The following is a 24,037-nucleotide window of genomic DNA, read 5'->3' on the forward strand; positions in this document are numbered from 1 at the left end:
CCTGGAGCTACAACCCGCGGGAAACCACTGACTTCAGCACTGTTTTATTTTAAGCATTTATCTATCTATCTATCTATCTATCTATCTATCTATCTATCTATCTATCTATCTATATATATACATATATATATATATATATATACTGGACTGTCTCAGAAAATTAGAATATTGTGATAAAGTTCTTTATTTTCTGTAATGCAATTAAAAAAACAAAAATGTCATACATTCTGGATTCATTACACATCAACTGAACTATTTCAGGCCTTTTATTATCTTAATATTGATGAATTTGGCCTACAGCTTAAGAAAACTCAAAAAGCCTATCTCAAAATATTAGAATATCATGAAAAAGTATACAAGTAGGCTATTCAACTAATCACCTGAATCATCTAATTAACTCGAAACACCTTGCGAGGTTTCCTGATCCTTAAAAACACTCAGCTTGGTTCAGTAAACTAAATCACAAGTATGGGGAAGACTGCTGATCTGACTGCTGTCCAGAGGACCATCATTGATACCCTCCATCAGGAGGGTAAGACACAAAAATAAATTTCTCAAAGAGCAGGCTGTTCACAGAGTGCAGTTTCAAAGCATATCCACAAAAAGTCTGTTGGAAGGGAAAAATGTGGCCGGAAACGCTGCACAACCAAGAGAGATGACCGCAGCCTTAACAAAATTGTGAAGAAGAGCCGCTTCCAGAATTTGGGGGAGCTTCAAAGACATTGGGCTGAAGCTGGAGTCCAGGTATCAAAAGCCACAGTTCACAGACGTGTCCGGGAAATGGGCTACAATAGCCGTATTCCCATGGTCAAGCCACTTCTGAACTCAAGACAACGGAAGAAGCGTCTGACTTAGGCTATGGAGAAGAAGCACTGGACAGTTGCAGAGTGGTCCAAAGTCCTCTTTTCAGACGAAAGCAAGTTTTGCATTTCATTTGGAAGTCAAGGCGCCAGAGTCTGGAGAAAGGCTGGAGAGGAGCAAAATCCAAGTTGCTTGAAATCCAGCGTGAAGTTCCCACAGTCAGCAATGGTTTGGGGAGCCATGTCAGCTGCTGGTGTTGGTCCACTGTGTTTTATCAAGTCCAGAGTAAATGCAACTGTGTACCAAGAGATTTTTGAGCACTAGATGCTTCCATCTGCTGAAAAGCTCTATGGAGATGAGGATTTCATTTTCCAGCATGATCTGGCACCTGCCCACAGTGCCAAAACCACCAGTAACTGGTGCACTGACCATGGCATCACTGTCCTTGATTGGCCTGCTAATTCCCCTGACCTGAACCCCATCGAGAATTTGTGGGGTATAGTTAAGAAGAAGATGAAAGACACCAGACCTACAAATGCAAATGACCTGAAGGCCGCTATCGAAGCATCCTGGGCATCAATAACACCTCAGCAATGCCACAGGCTGATTGCCTCCATGCCACGCCGGATTGATGCAGTAATCCGTGCAAAAGGATTCCCAACCAAGTACTGAGTGCATCAATGGACATTTTCAAATGTTTGATTTAGTTTTGCTGTGATAAAATTATTTTTTTACTTGGTCTGAGGAAGTATTCTAATATTTTGAGATAGGATTTTTGAGTTTTCTTAAGCTGTAGGCCAAAATCAGCAATATTCAAATAATAAAAGGCTTGAAATAGTTCAGTTGATGTGTAATGAATCCAGAATGTATGACATTTTTGTTTTTTTAATTGCATTACAGAAAATAAAGAACTTTATCACAATATTCTAATTTTCTGAGACAGTCCAGTATATATATATATATATATATATATATATATATATATACATATATGAACGTGATCATCAGAGTATCCTGGGCACAGGATTGTCATGGCGTTGACGGGAGCCAGCTTTCGTAATCTGACACATCTTGATCACGGCACAGAGCCGATCAGTCTGCCACTCGAGGGGATTAAAAGCAGCAGGTTGGGGGCTAACCAGGGTCAAATATGAAATTTCTCAAAAGTGACAGATGACAGCACAAACAATTAAGTGTCACTCCTCTGACCCAAGGGCCACAATTTCAGACCCTGAGCCTCCTCGTGCCTTCGTCATTCTTCTGACAGCGGATCGGGAGGGAAGTGAGATGCGCTTTCCCTGTTTCGCTTGCTGTTCATTGTTTAACCGTTAGGTTTAAAAATGTACAGCACTTTGGAAACACAGGCCACGTTAATTGTCTTATAAAAACATAAACATGAAGTAAACATCAAACTATTGGGGCTATTTATACATCATGTGCCAGGACTTACATACCGTGAAACAAAACCGAACAAACTTTCACATAAGATGTTCTTCTTTCAAGTCAAAAAACTACAAATGAGATTGCATAGGATGCCAGTTCATTATTTTGACTAATATATCACACGGTTGTTCATTGTTATGGCTCCAATACATTGTTTACATTATTGTTACCATAAGCCAATCGTGTTACTGTTCTTTGATTTCCTAGGAGATTTGATGAAACAAATGAGGGATTTGCCATCATGAGGGTTTTTTTGGAACAGACCTCTCCTGTTCTCCTTGCAAGTTCAAAATCCGTTGATGTCTTCCCTCCCTATTTTGAGTGTCTAACTAACTATAAATGTATCACTCGGGCGGGATTCGTGAGAGAATGGCTTGGCATCATGGCAAAGGTCTCTCATGCTCCTCTAACCCAGTTTAAAATATATTTAATCGTCCAATCAGATGAATAGAAAGACCAATACTGGTGTCCATCATATTGCAAATATCAGTGCCGTTAATCGGTCAGCCTGATAAACGATCGACTTCTAACTAGTACACTAAAGTTTTATTTTAATATACTATTCCAGCCCGTAAACTGGATAAGACAAATTTTCAGACTCGTTTAGTATGAAATTGGAAAAATTAGCCTGACAGAAGGTAGTCAGCCACTAAAACATGAGATGAGTTGATAGATTTCAAAATTAGGCCCTGCACCACCAACATTTGGTGTAGATTTGATTTGTTGTAAAATGAAAAATTAAAATAAATGTAAACAAATCTATGAAGAGAGATGGTTTTGTGTACAACAAAAGTTGGAAAAAATTTGCATAATGTTAGAAAAATTCGACAGGAAATAGCCATGCATTAAAACACAAGGTAAGTCACTACATTTCAAAATAAAGCCGTTTTAGAAGATGACCACTAAGCTTGAGTGAAAATTTCCAAAGTAAAAAAGAAAAAAAAACACAATGCTAAATAGGGAAAAAACAGATAACATTAAAATCGAATTAAATCGGAATTTTCTATTTGCATTATAAGAGTTTACAATCTTGGAATTTTTGATAAAAATTTAGTCTTTCAAGGAATGAATAATTCGGATTTTGTGAAAAATATCCATGACCACAATTCCCTCAACGTTAGCACTAATCATACGCGCACAATTCGTTGTAATTGTTAGCACGTAGCGTCGTGCGACTATTACTCAGCGCCGGTGAAAGCTACGCTAACGTTAGCTTATTTTCATACAAATGGTTTCTTGGCGCTATGGCGCCTTATCTTAAATAAAATACATTCGTTTACAGAGAGAAGAAATGGGTCGCCTCATTTGCATAATGGTATGCATTATCTAATCTACTCCGATACAGTATGAGGTAAAGTACTTGCGCTTAATCATTGAGCCGCGTGTGTAAAAACAGGAAGTACGTGGCGTTGATGCCTTTGGGGAAAAAGGATTAAGGCAATTAGTTTACACTTGTGAAGAATTATGCGAAAGAATGTGAGCACGTAAAACACGATTAATGTTCGTGTTTAAACTCTGCGTTGGTAGGTAATCATGCTGTGGCGACCTCTAGTGGGACAAACTGGACGTAACCTAAAGAACAATAGCTGTGCATAGCAAAGGCTTCTTTATCTGTAATTGTTTAACATCCGTGTTGTAAGTGAAACAAGTGTAGTTGAGCAGTTCTGTTTATCTTTTTATTACAGAATATTCCGGGCACAAATGGAGTACAGAGCGAAGCTATTTGATACGCAGGTGCGCAGTCTAAATGGCTGGCAATGATATTTATACTAGTAGGGCGGGCTGAGACAAAAATTGGGGGGAAAAATAATGCATTATTGCAGGGGTGACCAAACTACGGCCCGCAAGCCACATGCAGCTCATTAAAATTTTGCATCCGGCTTGCCAATCAAAATGGCCACAATTTATTGACAATATATTACAGTAAATGACATTATATTAATAAAAACTTTTTTGGTGCCAACTTAGTTCCAAGTGTCTCTTTGTGTGTCTCCAACAAAAAAATACTAGATCAGAAATACTACAAAAATCCTACAAAACTAAATATTAAATATAGTGCTTGAAAACAGGGACGTAATATATTATTTTGCTTTCATTTTGTACGGAAAACTACTACCATAGAAATACTATAAAAATACGACTCCAGTAATTTTACAAAAATACGAAAGAAATGTGAAAAAATTCTACTATAAGAATATTACAAAAATATGAGAGACATACAAAAAATACTATAAAAAATGGAAATAATTAAGAAATACTTCCTCATAAATACCACACAAGTAATACTATAATGCAAAAATACTACTGCAGAAAAATTAAAGCAGAAATACTATAAAAATACTAATGCATGAATATTATGACAGCCGACTACAACAATTCTCCTGTTGAAATACGACCAAACTACTACTATTACAAAAATATACCAAAAATAAAACTTTACATTTGACTACAAAAATCAGACTGCAGCTATACCAGAAAAACACTCCATAATGCAACTACAACTACCCTATCCAAATTAAGTATGAAATTGAGTCTTTAAAACATGGACCCATTATATTACTGTGCTATCATTGAGAGTCTTTCAAAACCAATTAGAACAAAGAAATATATTTAAAAACAAATATAAAGAAATATAACATGTAGATGGCAGCACGGCGGGGCAGTGGTTAGCGCGTGTGCGGCACAGTTCTGAGGTCGTAGGAACCTCCTGCGTGGGTTCAAATCCAGCTCCTGGCCTTACTGTGCGGAGTTTGTATGTTCTCCCTGTGCTTGCGTGGGCACTCCGGTTTCCTCCCACATTCCATAGACATGCATTTCAGGTGAATTGGCCGGTCCAAATTGTCCCTTGGTGTGACTGAGCGAGTGAGTTGTCTGTCCCCGTGTGCCCTGCGATTGGCTGGCAACCAGTTCAGGGTGTCCCCTGCCCACTGCCCGATGATTGCTGGGATGGGCTCCAGCACCCCCGCGACCCTACTGAGGATAAGCGGTGCAGATAATGAGATGAGATGAGATAACATGTAGATGTCTGCATGTTTATTTATTCCTAAATGAAAAATGTTGATAGTTCTCTAGGATTGGGCCATTGCCCAACATTTAAACACACCTAAGTGGCTACAATGGCAGATTTTACGATCCAACTATCTTAACATTTTTGGGAGTTCGCCATCTTGCGTTTGATCGAATATCGCTTTCTTCAGGGTACGTAAGCGTTTTTAAAAACCACGTAAGATATCAAACTTTCACCTTTCTTGTACGAAATCTGCAAATTACTTAATGACATCAACTCCAAATCTGAGTACCGTGTTTTATTGGATTATACATTAGTCTGGATTGTATATCGCAGCAGCCAAAAAATGCATAATTAAGAAGGAAAAACCTGTTAAGGATTCAAGTCATGTTTTTTGTATAGGAGTCTGAAAGGGCTGCACAGGCCACATATTAATGGAAACCACAGACTATTATTACAGCATCCCCTGATCTAAAACCCACACGACGGCAAGGAAAAACTCAAAAAGCTTAATAGGAGGAAAATGAAGAAACCTTGAGAAGGGACCGTACATGTGGTAATCCCCCTTCCAGGATGACCAGGCTACAATGGATGTTGCAATAACAAAAAATACACAGATACTGTCAACATAAAATATAGGTTATCATTTGCTATAGAATAGAAGTGTGATTTAAGCTTAGATTTAAACATTTCCACTGAGGTTGCAGATCGAACCTCAAGGGGATTAGCATTCCACAGCACCGGGGCCTGAATGGAGAACACTTTCGAACCTGCAGATTTCTTTTTGGCTCTTGGGATCACCAGTAGACCAGTATTTTCAGAGCAAAGTGCCAAAAAAATTGTAATTTAGACTCAGACCAAATGTAAAAGTTCCTTGCGACTATAGGTATTATTTCCCAAGCATGTGTCCAGAAAAAAAGCAAAATAGACAAGAGAACAGTAATACATTAAACACAGTAATACAGCAAATAGAAAATTAGCTGAAAAGCTGTGAGCCGCTCCGTCCATGCGCGCCGCCATCATCATCAAAGAAGTAACATCGAAGTATGAATCGTACCTCAGGCCAAACAATACAAAATAACTGCAACTTATAGTCCAGAAAATACGGTGAATTTCATTAGTTTGATATTCAGAGTTAAGTTTTTGAAATTGAACCATATGTCTTTACCTAGCACCAAAATTGCCGCGTTCCCAGCTGAATAAAAAAGTGGCAGTATTTATTTCCCTTATAATGAAAAGTGGATTATCGCGAATCAGGAGGAAAGCATCGCCAGCTGTCTTGGAAAAATGAGGCCAAGATGGGCAATGTCGATTTTTTTTTTTATCCTTAATGTGAAAAGTAATGATGAATTAGTTCATGTACTTACCGCACTGCATCACATGGTAAAATAAAGTACTCAATGCTGTGAAGCAGGTGGTAAATTCTTTCAATATTTATTCAATGACCTCAGTATGAAAATGATTGGTTAATTAGGGTTAGCAAGTTAAGTTCTTTGAAAACCTTCATTTTAAAGAAACAGATATCTAACATACAGAAGCTCCCCTACTTACAAACATTCGAGTTATGAAAACACACACACACATACAAGTTACTTATACAAGCCTTACTTATACAAGTCCGGCCCAGGGGAAAAGTACGGCGCGCGATCATACTTTAAATGGCCCGCGGCCTCTTACAAGCTTTCGGTGAAAATTTTAACCCACCCCATTTACAACATTGCGATTGTAAATAAAAAAAGAAAAGTTGACTGTGAGGACCTTTGCTTCTAGGACAAGTGGAAATCGAAATCCAAAACAACTGCGTCTGCCTAATTTGCCAAGAAAGTCTGGCTGTTTTTAAAGAATATGATATATAAAGGTACTGCCGGACGAAACATGATAACTGGAAACTACCGCTGTGAAAATGTGAAGCGACTGGAAGCTGTTTTAACGGCACAGCAGCGCTTTTCCACGAGACCTTGCGAGTCAAATGAAAAAGCTACAAAGGGGAGCTACGAGGTAGTGACACTGATTACCCAGTACTGCAAACCTTTCATGAAAGGTTGGATTTATCAAGGAATGCCAAACTGAATAATGAAGTTATATACTATTTTATTCCACTTATACTCAAAATACTTGTCCTAAGTTTGACCTCAGCCTTGAGTGGAACTTTTTAGAAGGGTGTCATAAAATGCCTGTGCTTTGGAATGTGTTTTTGGGGTACAGTCTGTACAGATAACAATGACTTATCACCTCCCCTGGACTGTTGGGAGTAGGTGCCTGGCCCGTCCTATCACCCCTCCTTGCATCGACGACGGCGAACCAATCAGCCAACGGCTTGGTCATGGGGCGTGAACATTTCATCGCCATGTGTAACAAGAGTGGGCAACCCTGGAAGCCCCCGTCATCTCCTGCACACGATCGTAATATTGGCATGGCAGAAAAGATTTGTTTAACTCTTTGATTAGGCTAAATAAATTGATCTGTGGACTATACTCGTCGTTCGGCTGATTAAATTTCCCTGGCTTTTGAATATGCTCCGACTGTAAGGGATCAGACACGTGAAGTGTCTTCAGAGTCAGATTTCAGTTTAATAAATGCTGAAACCTTACAATCGTCAGTTTATCAAATTTGGCCCACCTTAAAAAAAAGTGAAACCCCTGATGTACACCGTATAACATTTTTTTCTACGGTAATAAAAAAAAGCAACTGCTACAAATAGCAAGAAACACCAGATTTACTGTGAGTGGGGGAAAAAACTAAGAATGGTGGTAAATGGTCTGCATTTATAGAGCACTATTCAAGTCACTGGAGACATCCCAAAGCGCTTTAAATTGTGCTTCACACATACCGATTCACACACACACTAACACACCAATAGTGACGTTAGCCATGCAGGGCACCTACCTGCTTATCGGGGGCATTAAGGATTCAGTGTCTTACCCATGCTGAAAATATTGTTGGTGTTGTTTTTTTGGTAAATAAAATATACTTGTTTACATAAATTATGATTGTTTTTTTCCTACATAGTCTGTCTTGCTGTGAGTAAATAGGTGCCGCCTAGTGTTTGTAAGGTTTATTATTGCTCAATAAGAGAAATCTCAATCATTATTAAAGGGAGTATTGGTATTTTTGTTACATTTCTGTGTTTTTTTGGCATACAGTTCTCAAACAGTACTATTAGAAATATATTGTTTATACTGTTAAAGTATAGTGTTAAGGTTAGCAATGTCAATTAATCAATTTATATACCGAAACCATATCCCCCTACTGGGGGTGGTTAGAGTACACACTCACATTCATCAGACATTAATTCCTCAACGCTCTTCCCAACCTGACACCGAACATTAAGCCCACAGCACAAAGAAGAGTGAGTTGCTGTGCCATGCAATCCTTCATAAGCAGAGGCCTGAAATCGTATACTGGTTTACCCCCTCCACATCATATGTGAAGATATCAGTCATTCTTAACTATCCTTCGCCATTCACATCTATCTCGAGGTTTTCAATGTACCGTAAATTCCGGACTATAAGCCGCTACTTTTTTCCCAAATTTTCAACCCTGCGGCTTATTCAGAGATGCGGCCAATTTATGTACATTTTTTAAAGGCCGCCAGCGGCGCTCGAGTATGAGAGGTAAGATTTAGACCGGTGGAATATATGCGCCGAGGAAGATCACATCTTATGAGCGTATACATACCCTCATCGTGCAAATTGCACAATATAAGGATCATGACGCAGCTTCCATGTTAAAAGCAAACGGGCATTTTGCTGGGGGGTATTGAAGTAAGAGTGTGTGGAACGACGTCATCGTGAGAAAGTTTCTTTCCGACATTGAGAAAGACAACTTAGAGGTCACTAATTCGCAGGTATGCAAGCGTCCTGTTAGTAGCGTGAGGCTACATCCCAAAGGCACGGTTTAGGATGAAAGTTATATTATTATTATTAAAGCTTTGAAAACTCTCTCGATGTACCGTCTTTCTTTGTAAATATGTGTAATATGTATTTGCAACTGTATATTTTTGTAATGTATTTATTTGAGACACTTATTCTGCACGAGCAAATTAAAAAAGAGGGGCGGAGCAAACGCGGGCTGATGGGAAAGTGGGGACCGGTAAAGTTGAGTTTTTGTGGACACGGCGGACAATAATGGATATATATTTTTCCCTCCCTTACCTTTGGAAATATACACTTTTTTATCTTGGATTACTATCAACGGGCACCCAGAATCTGCAGGTCTGCAACAAATTTTAAGTACCGGGATCATTTTACTTTCGTTTTGGCGGCTGTGATTTTGGACTGTGTGCTTCAATGAAGGACATTTAGTTTCAATTGCGGGACTTGAAGTTTGGCTTGGATTAATTTCGTGTTTATTTGATGTGGGGGCATGCGGCTTATATACAGGTGCGGCTTGTGTATGGACAAAATCGGTTTTCCCCTTAAAATGTGATGGGTGCGGCTTATAATCAGGTGCGCTCTATTGTCCGGAATTTACGGTAGTTGTTAAAAAAGGAAAGAAAATAGTGCCTAAAACCTTTGTGCTGTGTTTATTGTTATTATAAAGTAACTCAAGGGTGAAAGGTTCGATTATTCAATGATGATTTACCGGACAAAATATCGATACCACACTGTATTAACTTGGATCGAATCGATAACAAAATTCCCAGTATCGCCCACCTTTATCGCAAGGGCAGGGGACAACTATTTGATTTGATTTTTTTTTTTAAACGACATCTCGCAAACAGCGTCGCCTTGATTAAAGTTTAATTAAGGCTCACATTTGGCTGGCGGCCATCTACATGAGCAGATTTCCGGGGGCTTAACTCCTTCGCCGGCAAAATCCTCTTTTATTACTTTCAACCTGTTGGGAAAGATGCTGGCGCTCAGGGACCAATGTAGTGATGTAGACATGCAAACGGAACGGCTCTAGGCGCCGACTCTTTGAGGAGAACGACGGGGGCCGGCTTCCTTCAAGAATTTTTTTCCCGTTTTTTTCTCTTCTCTGAGAGTGCAATACATAGGAGGAAAAGAGTCCAAATCAAATGAGTCAAAGCAGGTAATGAAGCCAAATTCGGACTCAATTGAATGCTGTTTACACTTTTTATTGACATTTTTGACGTTTTCTGTTTCCAGCGGTCCTGCGTAATTTCTGTAGTGTTATCGATAAGACACTGAACTGAACCACCAAAGAACTGAGACCGCAGGGCATGTGTGATTGAAGCTCTAATTCCTTTTGACAACTGTGGGAAAAGATGCTAGCGCAAAAGAAACCTACAAACAAGTCTTGCGTGGCAGAGGTTCGTTGACAGACTGACAACCAGAGAGTGAGAACACTGAAATTAAATAGAAGGAAAGCCAATCTGTCAACAAGCCCCAGCTGGTGCTACACTGGTGGGCCAATTGGGCGCCATGGCAACCGTGACATTTCTCCTTTTTTAACCCCCAGGCATTTTTCTTATTTTTCTTGCACTTTCCTTAGTTTTTTTTTTTCTTCTTTTATTTTTTTCTCTTAGGATTTTACTTTTTTTTCTTGGTTTCCTTTTTTTTTTAATTTTGTTTCCTTTTTCCTAGATTTTTTTTCTTTTATCCTACTCATTTCTTTTTTTCTTATTTTCCTCCATTTTCTTTTATTTTTCTTCTGTTTCTTTTTTTTTCTCTATTTTTTTTTTTTCTGTGTCTATATATTTCTTTTTTTTAAATTTCCTTTTATCCAAGCTTTTTCCTTCTTTTTTTCAGTTTTTAATTTTCTCGTCTTTTGTATTTCCTACATGTTTATATTTTTTCTTCTTTTTTCTCATTTTTTGACTTTTTCCTCCTTTTGTTCCCCCCTGGATATTTACCTTTTTTGGTTTCTTTTTTCCTTCTATTTTATTTATTGTTTTTTCTTTCTCCTTTTCTTTTTCTTTTTTTTCTGTGTCTCTATTCTTTTCTTTTTTGTTTCTTTGTGTCGTAGCTTTTTTTTCTCTCTGTTTTTTTCCGTCTCATTTATTTCTTCCATGTTTACTTTTTCCTTCTTTTTATTAATATTTTCTTCTTTTGTTTTTCTCTTTCTTTTCCCTTCTTTTTTCTCTTCTTTTGTTTTTTTCCCCATTTTTAAATTATTCAGTGCTGTTTACATAATACTCTGTATTAATCGAGTTAAAGCAACACAAACAATCTCAAGAGCCGGTTGTCTTTTTCGTGAGCCAACGCGAAAGAACCATTTCTCCTAAAAGAGCCGGAAGCCCCATCACTAATACGTTGGCCTTGTTTGCTCGGGGAAGAATCCCCCTCCTCAAATCTCCGGAGAAACGCCACCCAACCCCTCCGTCGGCGCTCTTCGCTTCGATTTAATATCGCCGCCGGGCGCCGGCTCATTATTAATGATACTATTCATTAATTTCTTGTTGGGCTGATGTTATTTATTAAAATATTAAAGAAAGCTCCCGGGACACGATGGTATAATGAGGGATGTGTCCTGCTTGTGGCGGACCCCCGCCCCCTCCGCCATCACAATGGATGGATGGCGGGTGGAATTAGCCCACTCGGACGCTGCTAGCTTGCGCACCCTCATTAGTCGTCCTCCAGGGCTGAGTGACACCATAAATCTATTGTGCCCGTCCATATACAAATTTTTGCGCTCGGCCCCTTTAATGAGCCATTCGCATGCACAGGGAATTGACTAGTGTCCGTACCTCTTAACTGGACTCTATTTTTTAAGGAGGGGGTGTCTTAGTTCAGATTTAGGGCCTGGGTTAGCCCTTTTTGGTCTCATTAATAAGCCATTAAACTGGAAATTGAACTCGGTGGAAGCCAAAGAATGACGCTCGGGAGTGAATATTTTTACAGATTTCGATTTCACGGATTTCAAAATGTGGCAGTGTGGAACAGTTCTTTGGGGGATCGAGTTGTTGAGTGCCATTGCAGTTGAAATTTATTGGAAAAGTCATTTAAATTTGGGTTGCAAGAAAAAAATACTGCAGTAATCCATTATTTATTGAGGTTAATGGGGATTTGAACCCCCGCGATATGCCAAAATACAACAAAGTAGCCCCCACAGCAATGTTCCCTCTAATTTTCCACGGGTCTGAGCGTTCACACAAAGTCGGTGAGCAACGCTTGAAACAATACTGAGCAACCATAGTCCCAAGTGTGGCAAGATAATTCATTATCAAACATGTCCAAAACTTGACATCAAGTTACATTTTTCTGAGTTTCCGGCAATGCAAAATTGTTTTTCTCTTTTGAATGAATTGACTCATGTATTATTGCAAAGGTTGTACGGCCTACAAACGTCGTTTGTTCTTACAATTCTTTCACAAGATATCCATTTGTTTTAATTTCCTGATATATTGTGTCGCATAATATTAACATTTTTGGGGGCTTATTTAGTCGGTTGTAAGATACAGAACCGTACTTAATCACATTTTTTTAAGTCATTTTGTGCATAATTTTACATAATATTTGGTCATGTTGGGATTAAAGAAGCAAAAACAACCTGAAGAGCAGTTTAGGACCCGAAAGAGACGGTTTCTTTTAGTGAGCCGAGCCGAAGAAGCCGGTTCTCGACAAACTCTACTAACTTTACTCAACTTTGTTTTACTTCGACTCGACTTCAAAATACCGCATTTAGGACACAACGTCAGGGGAACCCGTGTATTTTTACCTTCATGCACTGTAACTTTGACTTCGCTTCTTAATTACTAATTTTAAGCCCTCATTTTTGTGCGCTGGCTAGACTTTCTTGTTCGCTGAGAATGTGCGAGCAGTGCGCAATTGCGCACGTGCGCAGCTTAGAGGGAACACTGCCCCACAGCATTTCTAATATGGAATTTTTCTGACCCCGGCTCGCAGCAATAGTCGTCTGGCGATAATGGATTGTGGCCGCAAGGGTGCTGTTCATTTTGGGCAGACAGAAGAGAAAAAAAGAGCTTCTACGCGAACACAAATTTTCTCTCTCGCCCCCCCACTCTCAGTAATAGTCGACTGGGGATACTGGATTGTGGGCAGATAGGTGCTGTTCATTTTAGGCAGAAAGAACATGAAAGAAAGAAATGCTACGCATGACAAAACATTGTTCTCTTGGCCCCTACTCCCATACAATACCCGAACGGGGATAGTGGAGCGTGAACATACAGCTTCTGTCATTTTAGGCAGAGGGAAGGGGGAAAAAAGACCCGCCACGCATGACACAAATATGCTCTCTTGGCCCCCACTCTCAGCAATAGACGACCAGGGGGAATAGATTAGGGGGAATGGATTGTCGCTAAACAGGTTCTGTTCATTTTAGGCTGTGATAACATGAAAAAAAGAAATGTTACACATGACCCAAATTTGTTCTCTTGGCCCCTACTCCCAAACAATTGTCGAACGGGGATAATAGAGCATGAATACACAGCTGCTGTCGTTTTAGTCAGAGAGAAGGGGGAAAAGAGCCTCCACACATGATACAAATGTGCTCTATTTGCCCCCACTCTCAGCAATAGTCGACCAGAAGTAATGGATTGTGGCCAAACGGGTGCTGTTTATTATGGCAGAAAGAGCCGGAAAAATAGCCACCAGACACAAATTTACTCTCTTGGCCCTCATTCTCAGCAATAGTCAACTGGGGATAATGGATCACAGGCGCACGGGTATTGTTCCTTTTAGGCAGAAAAACGAGCTGTCACGCATGACACAAATCTTCTCTCTTGGCCCACATTCTCAGCAATTGACAACTCGGGATAATGGATCAGGACCGCACGGGTGTTGTTTATTTTAGGCAGAAACAACAGAGAAAAGAACTAGCGTGCATGAAACAAATTTTGCTCTTAGTAGTACAAAATATCCCAAAACCTACTCAAGTCAATGTAATGGAGTAAATGTTACCTGTTTCTTCCCACTTTTGAGTTTGACTCAGCATTTTGGTGGACCAGGCATTACAAATAAAGTATGCTTCATTTGCAAATTAGGAATACAAAATACAGTTTTTGAAGCTTAATTACTTTCGGTGGCTCCTTGTTTTGTTTTTTTGTACTCAAAAGATCCCGCAGACACTTAAAGTCTGAAGCATGGCAGCCATAAAATAAATGGTTACGGGCAGAAATCCCAGAAAGACATCCATCATAATAATTAATCTGATCCAATTATCTAGCAAAGAGTGTAACAAATTGCGTGGCAAAATAAGAAATCTATCACGTCCACGTCAATGGAAAAAAACGCGCGAGAGTAAAGAAGAAAATAGAAAAAAAATCCGACGGGAAGCAGCTGTTGACGGCTGCAACATGATGAAGTCATTAGCAAAAGCGCTAGCTTTTGAAAATAATTAGCTTGCTTGTCATAATCCAATTGTACTTTCGTACGTTTGTGTGTCAAAGTGGCACTTTTAGGGTTCTTGCTTCTGGGTGGCAGGAAACTAGCGATATTGAGTTATAGGCGAGAAAGGAATACAAGTAACAGCGTTACATAATCGGCATATGAAAAATTTAATTGTGTTCCGTTCTAGTTACAGAAAAAAAGACATCATCACTTTTAAAGTATGATTTCTAAAAATAAGGATTACTTTGCAGGATTACAATTTTATTTAAAAGCATTTTATGTTGCACACTAGGGGACACTAATGAAGTCAGGCGTGAGTTAGTTTCAACTTTTTATTACTTTCCTTGCCCGCTATAGATTTGTTTACATTTGCCATGTCCGTTTAGGCCACTCTCTTTCGCTGCCGTCTCACTCATTCCAAACACGTAGCACAACCTCACCCCCCATTGCACTTCCGCTACACTAGGGGCAGTGTAAAGCTGTGTATCGCATAACATGATTCATTTGTATCCTCTTTGATAACAAAAATTAATAAAAGTAGATCTAATTATATCATACAATTCTGTTTTGTTTTGTTTTAAATATGTGCTCGAGAGGCGGCACTGGTGCGGAAGTTCAGGGTTCAGGTCCCGCTATCGCACCCTCTCCGTGTGGTGTTTGCATGTTCTCCCCGTGCTTGCGTGGGTTTCCTCCAGGCACTCCAGTTTCCTCCCACGTTCCAGAAACATACATGTCAGGTTAATTGGCTGGTCCAAATTGTCCCTAGGTATGAATGAGCGAGTGAGTTGTCTGTCTCTGTGTGCCCTGCGACTGGCTGGCAACCAGTTCAAGGTGTCCCCTGCCCACTGCCCCGAGATGATTAGGATAGGCTCCAGCACCCCCGCGACCCTACTGAGGATAAGCAGCGCAGATGGATGTATGTGCTCTCGAATTAATGATGTTGGTGATCTGTTTGAATGCGTTTTTATTGATTGGTTGTATGATTTCATTTTTCAGCATACGGTTTGACATGCTCAGTCAAAAATGTTAGGACATTAGAGGATTTCTTCTTCCGGTGGGTGCGCGGCAGAAAATAATTGAGAAGCACGAGAGAGAGAGAGAGAGAGAGAGAGAGAAAAAGAGACAGAGAGAGATTATTGTCCATCAACTGTGTAGGAACTTCTCTTGTAGAAAATCAGAAACTTTTATGTGCATCTTGTCTTTTATTATCATATTATCAATTTGATATTGGAGTAATTCAAAAGTAAATTAAAGTAATCAAGTTACATTACTACAATATCATGGTATTCGGATTATGTTACTGATTAAGTTATTCAACAGGTAATTAGTAACCGTATCGGATGCTTTTTCACTTAGGGCCAGGTAGGTTTTTAATTTTTTGGTGCCTTAATACATGGAATCAACATTTTAAAACTGCATTTCAGATTTTTTTGGGTGATATTAAAATTAAAAGATCCAACAGGGCTTGCTCTCAGCCAATCAGAATCTGAGGATGATGACAGCCCGTGGCTTCTGGTTGAGGTTGTTCATCTTTGTATCACATGTGATCCTCATGCTTGTACATTGGAACCTCTATTTCTGGGAGTAGCTTTGTAACCTGAAACATTTGCAGGTAAAGTGTTTTGTATCAAATTTTGTAAATATAATTTTGTATATATGAATAGAGACCCTTTTCTCCTGTCTTTTGCATAAAAAGGAAGAAATGTTTTGGCTATGATACCAGGAATAGTGCATAAGGAGTCACTGGTTGTTGTTTCAGCCGCCCTCTTAGCTCCACGCATGATACATGGATATGGTAACTATGATGGGCCTAGCCTAGCGCTCTCTGTAGGATCTATTAATTGGTTTGATGATCTGAAACCTTGGTGAGTGGCAAATATGCCCAAATACTGAATTCAGGAAGAGGGAAATACCTTCTCAGAGCTCTGTAAATGATGTCTCAGTCGGATGCGGAGATCAAAATTCACGCGTTTGTTACCTACCGTCTTGATTACTGTGATTCACTACTCTCCGGTCTCCCGAAGTCCAGAATCAAGAGTCTTCAGCTGGTACAAAATGCTGCAGCAAGGCTTTTAACTAGGACTATAAAGTCCGATCACATCTGGGCTGGATTTGGCTAACTTGCATTGGCTCCCTGTTAGCCTAAGATGTGATTTCAAGGTTCTCTTAATATTATAAAAAATCATACATGGACTTGCTCCCTTTGTTCTGAGAGCGCCGGTCTTCTGGTGATCCCAAGAGCCAAGAAGTGTTCCGCAGGTTCGAGAGCATTCTCCATCCGGGCACCAGTGCTGTGGAATGCTCTCCCCCCTGAGATCCGATCTGCAACCTCAGTGGAAATGTTTAAATCTAATCTTAAAACACATTTATAGCATTATAGCATATGAATAACCTATACTTTTCGTGGACAATATCTCTGTATCATTTGTGATTGCAACATCCTTTGCTGTCTGGTAATCCTGAAAGGGGGATGCTACAAGTGCAGTCCCTTCTCAAGGTTTCTTCATTTTCCTCATGTTGAAGTTTTTGGGTTTTTCCTTGCCCTCATGTTGGTTCCAGATCAAGGGAGGATGTAATAATAGTCTGAAAAATAGTCTGTGTAATAACCTGTGCAGCCCTTTGAGACTCTGTGTGATTAAGGGCTATACAAATAAAAATGACTTGACTTGACTTGACATATTAGAAAGTTGAAAATATTTTTATACCACAAGAGGTCGCTATACAACACACCCTGGGGCTTTAAAGACAAAGTCACTTCCTGTCGAATCTCAGCTCTTTGATGAACCAAAAATGTCCTCAGAGAATCCTTTTAACTCATAGCACCTGAAGTAACAGCAGAGACAAATTAAAAAAAAAAGAAAAGAAATGAAGAGACGGAGCTCTTAAGAAATCCTTCCGTGCTCCTTGTTGGTCCGCGCTATGAACAGAATTAATCAGCGTCTTCGCCTCCTCGGTCTTGGGGCCCGAGACCCAAGCGAGGCGGTAATAAGACAACGCCTTTGGGGACACGGGGCCCGAGTATAAATATCAGTGCCCACCCCCCACGCCTGCATGTAAATCACCTCCAGATTTATTTCTCTTTTAATTTATCCTGAAAAAAAAGATCAGTTGTGCTAATATCACACAGGCAGCATGAGGGGAGTCTTCTTGGCCGGGGTCTCAAACTCGCAGCCTGGGGGGCAATAGCAGCCTGCGTGATGATAGTTTAAGGTGCCCACCTTAACGCAAAAGTTTAAAGGGACAATGTGTATTATTAAGAATCTCCTGCTGGTAAAAAAAGTGAATTAAAAATTGTATTCATCTAAAAATAAGGAAAAAATACAGGAACTATTCTATAAACATAATTTTAGGAAAAATACTAGTAGGTGGAGAAATTTGGATTTGAAATAAAACGGCTCACTTGCAGGGCTATGACACATCTTGCTGCTACAGCTATGTCTAAAAACCTGTCTTTTCTTTCTTTTTTTCCCTTCTACTTTCCCTTTTCATTTTTCTTTTTTTCATTTCTTTTTCTTTTTTTATTTGTTTTTGCTTATTTGTCTTCTTCATTTGTTTTTTCTACTATTCCTTCTTATTTTTGCTTTTTGTCTATTTTTTCTTTTCATTTTTCTTTGTTTTCTTTTTCTTTTGTTCCCTTCACCTTTTTTCTATTTACCTTGTTTTTCCCTGTTTTTTTTTTTCCTTCTTTCCTTTTCATTTTTTTCTTGGTGTTTTTTCCTTCCACTCTTTTTCCTCAATATTCCTTATTTTCTTATTTCCAGAGTTGTGCGTCATTGGTGCCCTGACAACCCATGGAGTTGATGGATCTGTGAACCGTGGACCAGGTCTACAACCCTCCTAATCTGGCATCTTTTGATTGGATCGGGGAGACTTCCTTTGGTTTTGACAAAAATGTTACACTTTGTCATCCAGGTGCCGTCTATCAGTCCATTTTTTTTCTTAATTGACATGCCTTCTGGGCGATTTCAGCATTCGTTTTAATAATATCTTTGTTGGTGTAAACTTCTTGGCCCTTTCGTTTAGGACGTAGCTTCAAATAGCATGCTTCTTTAATGGGTTGATAGAAGAGATCAACAAGGTCTTTTTTTGCTGTTATGTTGACATTTGTGAGTTGAGAAATCACATGTTGATCAGAAGTCTCAATGTTTTGGGTTGGTATTTCTTCCGTTGGTACTGTAAATATGAAATCATTGAGACAAGCAAATTATTCAAAATAATCTGCTTTATATCGTAGTGTTTAATCTTCTCCTTCATTTCTTTAAGCAGTGGTTGATTTTCTTTGATTCGCTGTCGATATGGCTTGTTTACCTCTTTGATATTTCAAGTTTGTTCACCACTTTCACCATGTTTTAAGTCCCATTAAGTCTTTCTTGATTTATGTCATTTCCTTCCGCACACCCCACAGACCTTTTTTTCCCATTCCTTTGTTCAGCATATTCTCAACATTTTTCTCTTTTTTGTAATCCTTTATATCAAAGTGATCTTGGATCTTTTCAAATCTTTCATTTATAGCTAAGTTTATTGAGTCCGTTGGGTCTGGTTTCCTTGTTTTGAACATTTTTGTATTTGTTGAACGTAGGTTAGTAAAAAAGAAGAAGAAAAAACAGTAGAAGCAGAAAAAACAAAAAAGCTATAAAAAGGGGAGTGAAAGTACAAAAATATTCCGGAGTGTTTAAAAAAGCGACTGTTTTCCCGCGACTCTGGAAGAAGAATTAATTTGACCCTATCTCAACCGGACCCTAGCTCCGGCGGACCCCAAGTCCATTGAGTTTGAGAACCCTGCTTTAAAAGCTGGTGATAGGGGGACGTGGAGGTCTTTGGCGTGGTGAGTTCATGGGTAATTAAACGACTGTTTGGCCCCACATAAATAATGCCGTTTGGCTTGGCGTCATGTAGGGTGGCTGGGAATGAGCTGGACCACCAGCAGGGGTCACAAACACAACTCACACACACAAACGAATATGTCTCTATGACCAACACACTCATGTTACACATTCACTCGTGGCACACTCATTGACACATACACACTCAAACAAAGATGAATGCATATATAAACACAACACCCTCAAATAGACACTCAAATAAACACAAACACATATAGAAATCACACCCAGACATACAACCAAAGAACCCACCACACAGATAATCATACAAAGCACACAACATACAATCTTTTACACACACAAATACTCGCAAAAACGCACCACAAACTCACAACAGTCACAATTGCACGTCAAAAATACAAAAACGAAACAAGTACAACTCAAAACAACACTCACACATGAACATTCAATCAAAAGCACACAAGCAGATACATTTTCAAGGACATATTATACATAAACACACAGTATTCAATATGTTGGGAATTAATTATCAAAATGTACCGTTTACCTAATTGTTAAAATTAGTTATCTGACTCCATTAACCAAACACAACCTACATTCATCCAACAATTTATGCGCGCTCGTTTCTTGAGAGAAAAGTGACCAGGAAAACCAACATTTCAGATTAGGGCAGATGTTTATTGTTCCTAACAGACGAACAGTACATGTACTTTGTAGTCAATTGTATAATACCTTTTATAGTCAAATGTATAAAATCCTTTAAATCCTACACGCACACACACACACAAACGCACGCACGCACACACACACAAACGCACGCACGCACACACACACACACACACGCACACACACACACACACACAGACACACACACACACACACACACACATTAATGCAAACAAAAACATGCACTAACAACACTGAAAATACATCAAAATCACAAAGTCATCTAAGCCTTAACGCTTAGACAAACCCATAGAACACAACAAAATAGTCAGATGGAGCTTCCAACACCACAGGAGGCACTGTATCCATTAGACATTTTGATATTAGGCTAAACTAGCGAATATAGATACATATAATACATTCATTATAAGGCTTGTATAAGGCTTTTGATTTTTTTACGGCTTTTAACATTTTGGGTTGCCGCCCCCTGTCCTAAACCAAGTGTAACACAAACCTAAACCCTAAAACCGAGTTTAAAACCCCAACCTCAGAAATGGGGTCCCAACGTGCTAATAAGCACAGACGCAGTACTCACTAGGTTGAAATCGGGAATAGAGTTATCTCCTGGCACATTAGAAGACGACTTGACAGGTCACACAAGAAAGTGTAGCGGGGCGCAATAATGGTCACTGACTGCTCTTGAGCCCCTTTCTCCCCCCTCACGTTGCTGAAAGAGATCCGAACATTTATAGATCCTCCGCTCTCGTCGCCTCCGATTTCTTTCGCTTTTTATTAAACTTGACAAGATCAGGAAGGAGAAAGAAGAGAAACCTGCAACTGTAAAATTCTGCTCTGGTTTATGAAACTAGGTTGGAGAATATTCTCAAGGAAAGGGGCGCAGGTAAAGAAAGAAGCTTCGAAGGGGACTGACCTCCAATTTAATGGCCAAATTCAAACATTTTTAAGGACGCTCATAGCCAATTCCTCCAGTACATTTAAATTTAAAAATCCGGTGTGAATCGTATTTTGCAGAGCCACCAATATATCTGCTTTTACATATACAACTTCCAATCTTGTATGTCCTTTTATCAAGACATATGACTTTTAGATCTTGAAAAAATCACAAATACATTAGTTTTTGCTCGGTGGGCTTGGGGGTATGGCGCCCGCCACGAGACTGGGAGGTGGTGGTTCAAGCCTCGGCCGAGTCATACCTAAGACTTAAACATTGGTACCCATTGCCTCCCTGCTTGGCGTTCAGCATTAGGGGTTGGAATTGGGGGGTTTGGTCACCTAATGACTCCCAACACCTCAGTTGGGTTGAGCAAGGGGGCTGGGAATCCCCTCCTCTGAATCAGAATCAATCTCCCAAAAAGAGTCAGAAATTACTCTAGCCACCTCCCACTAGGGGGATATGGCTGTGGTCTATATATATATATATATATATATATATATATATATATATATATATATACACATATACAATTTCCAATCTTGCATGTCCATTTATCAAGACATATGACTTTTAGACCTTGAAGAAATCACAAATATATAAGTTTTTGAGAGAAATCCATCCCCAGATAGATGTTAGGTAAAGATAACAGTAACACGTAGTCTACATTTTCAGTTGCAGGAAGTTTTTCCCATTTACCACTTAGAACCGCAATTTTTTTCATGGCCCATAATTAATGTCCATAACTGATCAGTAACCCCTGCACCCTGTATATATTTTGTAGTGTCGGAGGGAGCTATGAGGCTTCAAAGCGCAATGCCATACAAACTAATGTCATCTGCCATTCATCACATGGGAAGAATAAATGCAATGGTAGAGCGACGCCACCACAAAGCAGTGTCAGTGTCATTTTTAAGCAGACTTGTAGAGAATCATGGATACAATTTTGAGCATTTACAACCACTTCACCAGAAACTCAAGCAAGCAATTGTTAATCATTGAAAACACGACATTGAATTTCAATCATTTCCAAGAAAAAAACACCTGTACAACCCATGTGGAAAGGCGGACTTAAACCAGTTTTAGACCATTTAAAAACGTTTTTAGGTATGATTAGTGTAGCAAGGGCATGATAACTGGAAAACAGGTGATACAATAGCTTGTACCCTTACCTGATACCTGGACAGATTTGATAACAATCTGAAAATGTAAACATAGTATTTTACAAACGTAAGCGTTTCGAAAAGTAGTCATTGGAAGACGACCAGTTTACAACAGTAAAACTTAAAAATGTCTATTTTACTTTGGCCATTTTTTAGACATGTTGAAAGAGTTGTAAATATTTGACTTATCTTTTCAGAAGTCTAACATTAATTGTGCAGACTGACATGTAATAAAGTTGATCATGATAGTAATGTGATGAGCCAATTTTAAAATTGCATATCTTGAATCCCAAGAATTTAAGGTTTCCAATAATATGCGGCATGACATATTTTAGAGACTGGTGACATCGTGCCAAAAGGTATTTGTTTATCAACGAGCCGTCGGATTGTTAAGGTGTTAATTCACCATTAAGGTCAAAAACAGTCAAACTAAAAACTCAGGTCACTCAAAAAAATCGCTAAATAAGGTTTTAACTGTTATTAAGGGCTTCCTGTCTAGAAAATGGGAATTTCCTGATCATAATCATTAAAGAAATTGCCTATCGTTAACATTACATTTTCAATTTGTATAATTATATAATATCCAATAAATATAAAATATATTTTATACAATTATTATTTTTTTAATTTGTACAGTATTACAAGTGACCATATTGTATTACATTATCTAATATACATATGTGATATTATAACATATTGAACATATTAAATATAAGTTATATTGTTTTTGTTTAACTTTTATAAAATGTTTAATACATTTTCAATTTGTATAAAAATATAGTACATTTTAGGTATAATTAAGAATGTTTTTCAGAAAAAAAAATGAAAAGAAATGTACGGTAGTTAAAAGAATTTTCCTTTATTGCCACCAGTTAATTTTGGGAAATTTAACTATTTTACCGACATTATTCCACAGTGCAAGTTCAACCATTGGTCTCTTTCCTTACATGGTTGGTCTGTGCCTTGCCATAATTTCATCTGTTTAATAATTGATTGTATTTTTAACCATTATGTGCTATTGTAAACTGAATATTTAAACACTCTAAAGTTGCAATTATTTGCCTGAAAAGTGCTTTACACATGAATTTTGATTTTAAACAAATACTTTGCTAAAATGAGTGACAAGGCAACAAGGAATACCTAGAAAAGACCTGAATGTCAGAAGAAAATCCATTTACGTGACGCACGTAACCTAAACTAAAAAGAAAATTAACAAAGAAGTCCAAACATTAAAAAATAGGACCAAAGACACCAATCGATCCCACAGAAACTAAGACGACGTCACCTCCGAGGGAGAAGGGCGATCACCTGTCGCCAGAACGAAAGTATCGGTGCTTGATTGTAACGAGTACACGTACCCTCGAGACCTGTTTGCTCTCATTAAGGGATTAAGAAAAATAAGAAGGTATCAGAGCAGATGCATGCTGGGGCCTGTTTGTGTCTCACCGGGAGACGCTGTCACTTTAAGAGGAAGTGGCGCCACCTGCCCCCCCCTCGGACCAACCCGCCGTGACGCTGACGCGATAGCGGCCGGCAGTTGTGACACCAGGGAGCGCCGACGCCACGCGGCTAGCCGATTAGCGTTAGCCGCTGTCGGACTGCTAGCCCGACAGCAGCGTGACGAGTGGGAAGGGGGTATACTCCAGTCTGGGCAAATCTTGAATTCTACAAAGAAGAAAGGATAAAAAGTCTGTGCAAGTTGTCACGATTTCATTATTTTGCGATCCTTTATCTCTGGTTGACTATCTCTGAGAGCAAGGCGCAGTAGAGCAATTTGTTGTTTAGTTCAAACCATTGAAGCTTGCTAATGTGGCCCACCTAAAATGAATTGCATTATTTTGACCACGATCCATTATCCCTGGTTGACTATTACTGCATCGGTAATGGGCAGAGGGCACTTTTGTCTG

This window comes from Urocampus carinirostris, chromosome 14 (assembly GCF_059441175.1).
Source record: "Urocampus carinirostris isolate Australia breed hairy pipefish chromosome 14, RoL_Ucar_1.0, whole genome shotgun sequence".
In the NCBI taxonomy this organism is placed as follows: domain Eukaryota; kingdom Metazoa; phylum Chordata; class Actinopteri; order Syngnathiformes; family Syngnathidae; genus Urocampus; species Urocampus carinirostris.